General features: G+C 43.2%; 1 protein-coding gene across 8 annotated transcripts in view; it reads right to left on the bottom strand.

The window, feature by feature from the left end:
- Positions 1-4,606: 4,606 nt before the first annotated feature.
- The window catches only part of EPC1 (enhancer of polycomb homolog 1), a 65,698-nt gene continuing 65,154 nt past the window's right edge, over positions 4,607-5,150 (bottom strand). For all 8 annotated transcript variants that reach the window (XM_053966782.1, XM_053966746.1, XM_053966763.1 and 5 more), the window contains one exon: positions 4,607-5,150. This exon is cut by the window's right edge and continues 1,623 nt beyond it. The gene's annotated coding sequence lies outside the window, so the exon portion shown is untranslated.

Here is a 5,150-nt window from a genome sequence, read left to right as displayed (position 1 = left end):
ATACCATTTTTCAAGCCTAAAATTCTAAGCAACTACTGCTTTATCTTAAAGCTTGATTAAAGCTGACCATGAGTAATCTGACACACACTATTCATGTTATTCCTGAGGGGAACAAATGGATCACTCAAAGGCACACTAGGAAACTTTTAGAGACTTCAATGTGCTGGTTTTGGCTGGGGTAGAGATAATTTTCTTCACAGTAACGAGTCCAGGGCTGTTTCAGCATTGTGCTGAGAACATGCTGATAACAGGGGATGTTTCTGTTATTGCTGAGTGGGGCTCACAGTGTCAAGGCCTTTTCTGCTTCTTGCAGCATCTTGCCAGGGAGGAGGCTGGGGCTGCAGCAGGAGCTGGGAGAGGACACAGCTGGGACAGCTGACCCCTCCTGACCCAAGGGATATTCCAGGCCATACAATGTCAAGCTCAGTGTATAGAGCTGGGGGAAGGAGGAAGAAGGGGGAACATTCTGAGTGATGGTGTTTGTCTTCCCAAGTCACCGTTGGGTGTGATGTAGCCCTGCTGTCCTGGAGGTGGCTGGCTGGCCCATGGGGAAGTGGTAAACGAATTCCTGGGTTTACTTGCCTTTGCTTGTGTGTGCAGCTTTTGTTTAACCTGATAAATTGTCTTTACCTCAATCCAAGAGTTTTCTCACTTTTACTTTTTCCAGTTTTCCCCCTCATCCCACCAGAGGGGGTGAGCCAGTGAGTGGCTTAGTGGGCTGAGGTGCCTGAGGGGCTTAAACCACAACACTCAGTACAGAGTGTGCTGCGGGCTTTTCAGGAACCTGAAGGCAGTCTCTGTCTGCTGGCCTGGCAGGCAAACTGGGCACAGCAGGATTAGTCTGTGCCTTTCTGGGAAGCAATAAGAAAATGGGAACATTATCCAAGACTGGATTCAGTGGAAGTTTCTTTTGTATTATTTGTACCTATTGTTACTACTGCCCCTCCATGTGTCTGAGGCTGAAGGTGGCCATGGTCTCAAGGAAGTGCCTCAAGGATGGTGAGGGTTTGCTGAGCAGGTACCCACAACCAGACAGTGCTCACAGGAACAGTGGCTGAGCATCAAGTTAGTTCCAGGTTACTGCCAGAAGGGATGCCAAAATCCTGATACATTAGTGATTTTCTCTACACTGGCATCTGACCTGTAAAGAATCTGTAAAATCTGTGGGTTTGTTCTGTTTTAGCCACAGGCTTTTAATTTACTGCTTTCCTTACTGGGAGCTGCTGTAAGTAAAATGTGCTTTTTTAGTTTTGGGTCCAGCACTTCCAAAAGGGTTTATGGGCTTTTGATACTTTATTGCATTTTGATACAATATTGCATTATTATGGTGTTTTTTTTTTTTTTTTGGCAAGCATGTTAAAAAAAAACCCCACATTATATTTAAAATTAGAGCTTCTTAAAACCCAAGTATTGTAAGAATTACTGGGACATCCCTAAAGTAACATCTCCCAGAAGCAAGAAACATGAATAGCAGCTTTGTGCCAGAGCATCGGCACATGTATGGTGCTCACCCCTACTAACTGGTTTGTCTGCCTTCAGTTCCTGCTTCAAACTATCATGAAAACATCAACTAGAAAAATTTCTGACAGCTGCAGGCTGATTTACACTGGCAATGCATGGAAAAACCACAGAGGAAAGGATAGGAAGTCTACAGACTGCAGTGAAAAGGATTTATCTGTATCTATCAATGCCAGTGGCTGATAATCCCTGAAGACCTGAGATAACAACAAAATTGATGGAAGAGTGTTGTTATGAACACCTCACATCTCATCAAATGTGTCTTCTACTGAACCCAAAAAATGCTGGTCACAGCACTGACAACTCTGCCATAAAAAATCCTGAGCTGCTTTTACAGCAGGGTCTAACAAAGGGAGAGATGGATTTAAAATGAACACCTGACACACAGAGCATCATCTCTGGCTGAATGGTACTGAATTATTTGTGTTTACTCTCCAGCACTGTCATCAGTGGGGGCCTGTTAGCACTGAGTAGGACGGAATACACAGGACTGAATTGCTTGAATAGACATTAGGAAAATGGGAATCACAGTGAAATCCAGAGAAGAAGAATGTGTGTCTACACGTGTTAAATAATTTCAGCCCTTTAGCAGAAAATCAGTAACAGCCACAAGTTCTGCAACACTGACAGTGCTCTCCAGCTCCCGACAGCAAAGACTCCACAAGGTGAGCAACTACAGCTCACAAAAACCTCTGCAATCACAGCTCAAAAAAACCTAAGGAAAACACCATTCTCATCTGCACTTAGTCTAGATTTGAGGACATGCCTTTTTAAAAAATGGCTATAATCAGGCCCCAGCAAGATTGGAGACTGCTTGCTTGTTATTACTGGCAGAAAGTCACACATCAGTGGTATGTGACTGGGAGGGACAACTTCTCTATCCAAGTACTTGAAAGTGTTTATACTAAGAAGCAGGGAAAAAACCCACTAACTAGCTCTAAATCAGCAACGTAGGGCTTTGGTAGTTTCATCAAAGCACCACTTTTACGATTTTTAGCTTCTCCCTAAACACCATTTCTAAGCAATACCTGGATTTGGATTTATACAAAATTTACAAACTGGAATGGTAATTGTTCCTAGTGTCCCTGACCACCATAATAATCCCAGATCTGGCAGACCTCCACACTGGGAAAGCATTGCACCCTCTTTCAGCGTCTTCAGAGTGTAATTCTTCCAGCAGATGTGTTAAAGCAGGACAAGAAGAGAAGACTATAAAGTTTTAACAGAACTTAAGATGTGGGTGGTTTTGATGTTGCATGTGTCAGGAGGATGTGAGGATGCATATGAGGATGTGGCACATCTCACTAATAATTCAAGATGGGGAAGAAAAAAGACTTAATGCTAAAGTATTTGCTTTCCCTAATCCCTACTGAAAAAATAGCCCCTGTTACCCTGAAGAGTTGCAGCCAAGTTCCTAGTGCTGCTCTAAACATCTCTGTCAGCATTTTCTTCTGGTTGTTCTAGACCACCACCTAACGGCGAGGCTCAGGCTGGGCCCGCGTGGCTGCTGCGTGCTGGGCAACGCCACAGGCAGAGCTCACAGCCCCAGCTCAGCAGGGGACAGGCAGGATTCTGCCAGGAGCAAACCTTCCCTGTCCCTTCCCACTGACCCTTGGGACAGCTCTAACAGGCTAAGGCAGAGCTGCTCTCCTGCATTGCTGCTGCACTTGTGGCAGCAGGGCTATTGGGTATTAAATTTTTTTGCAGAACTGAACTGTGTGACCTGGATCAGCACTAACAGGCCTGACTCACTAATTGCTTAGGACATTCTTATCCTAGAGCCTCATTGCTGTAGATTACTGAAGCTTAGTACTTACTCTAAAATAACTTGCTCTATCTGTCACAGTGCAGAGCAATCTCCCAGAACAACAGCAGGATGGCTGCTGTTCCTTGCCTTGCCTTGATGGAGCAGTGCAGCGGCTGCTCTATCATCAGTCCAGGCTCTCTCCCATTACTGGTGAAGAAATTAGTTACTCTAAATTAGTTCCCCACTCTAAATTAACTCTCTCTTTCTTTCCCTCTGCGGATTTTTTACTTACTTATTGGGAACTCTCAAAAAAAAAAAAAAAAAAAAAAAAAAAAAAAAAAAAAGTGCTCCTGCTTTGACTACCTTCTCTATGAAAACATGCTGTTAAATGCCAGTAAGATGGGCACACTTGCTTCCCCAGGACCCACTCATGGAAAACACTGGTGAGGTTCTGACTACCTCCACAGTGAGCCATGCATGCAAACAAGTAGAAAATGTTCACGTAAAATACTCAGTGAAAATGCAACCAGCAGTATCCCAAAGTACACAATTTTAATCTGCACCAATTTCATCTGTTTGGACTCAATTGTCTCTCAAGTAAGGAACAGGCTTATCCACCTACTCCCACTCACCCTGTTCCTGCAGCAGCAGTCCTTCAACCCCTATTGCTAGTATTTTGTAGGATTTCTGTATGGACTAACACACCTGTATTAAACCATACCCTATGGAGAACCTGTATGTCTGAAATTCACTTCTCCAGTTGTTCACTCTGCCATTTGTTTACCTCCACCTGGTGGCACCTCACAGGTTAAGCCTTCAGGAAACTCTAAAAATTAGGACAGTCCAGTTTATCCAGTCATTACATTTTCAGGCACATTAGACATTTCTGCCACCATTATTCATTACCTCATTTTTTTATGTCTGCAGTGTTTTTGCTATGTGACAGTCTACTTTTCTTCGGTTTAGAAACTTGACTTCTATGATTTTATTTTCTTCTCTTCTCAGCAATGCAATAAAGAGCCACTCAGATGGCAGCCACATCCTTAATCTCAATTTTCCAGAGATAACAGCAACTAATCACTAGGTAAGACTAGTAATCTGGAACTCAGTGGCACTGTCCTTCACCTCACAGTTCCTTCAAGGAGAAGTCCTCTCCAGTGTAATTTTGCTTCCTTCAGCTGCATGGTCACACATATGCACAAGAGCAACAACTCCTGTTTTAAATGGAAGAAACAAGAGGAAGGGATGCATCTCATTTTCCAGTACAACAACAAAAGGGCTGTAAGGAAATAAAAAGAATTGCAAGCAAACCATTTCTAGACAGATACAGAAGACTTCTGGTTTAGGTCTTAATCTGGGACTTTAATCACTGAGAAAGGCAAGTATTAATGATGGTCTAGGGCTAACAATGTCTAACCACACCCTTTTTGGATCAAGCATTAGCATGATTTTAACAGGCTTTTTGCTTGAAACCAAGATGACACAATAAATTCATCACTCTCTGCCCCCACATGTTCATCTCCTGTAGAAGACAAGGCACTTCCTTGGAACATTCCATATCCAGGACAGAGGCACTGGACCAGCACCTCTCTCGTACAACCGGCCACTGACTGAGCACAGTGTGAAAAAGAGACCAGAAGGACTGAAGTTCTTTGCAAGGATGCAGGACAGTTGTAGAAACATTCAGACGCTGTCCCTTAGTGCTTCATACTTTGTATCTAACTTACAAACCAGCCATTGTGAAATAACTCTGTGAAACTGCAATCTCATTTTTATCAGGACATGTAAGCCAAACCATAAGGATGAGATGCTCTTTATCAGAAAATTTAAACTTTTCTGTGGCTGGTAGGAAACACACATATAAAATAGACATTTCCTTGTGCTG

The sequence above is a fragment of the Vidua chalybeata genome, chromosome 1, assembly GCF_026979565.1.
Source record: "Vidua chalybeata isolate OUT-0048 chromosome 1, bVidCha1 merged haplotype, whole genome shotgun sequence".
Lineage (NCBI taxonomy): Eukaryota > Metazoa > Chordata > Aves > Passeriformes > Viduidae > Vidua > Vidua chalybeata.
Note: the sequence above shows the minus strand (reverse complement) of the source record. Positions and strands in the feature narration are given on the sequence as shown.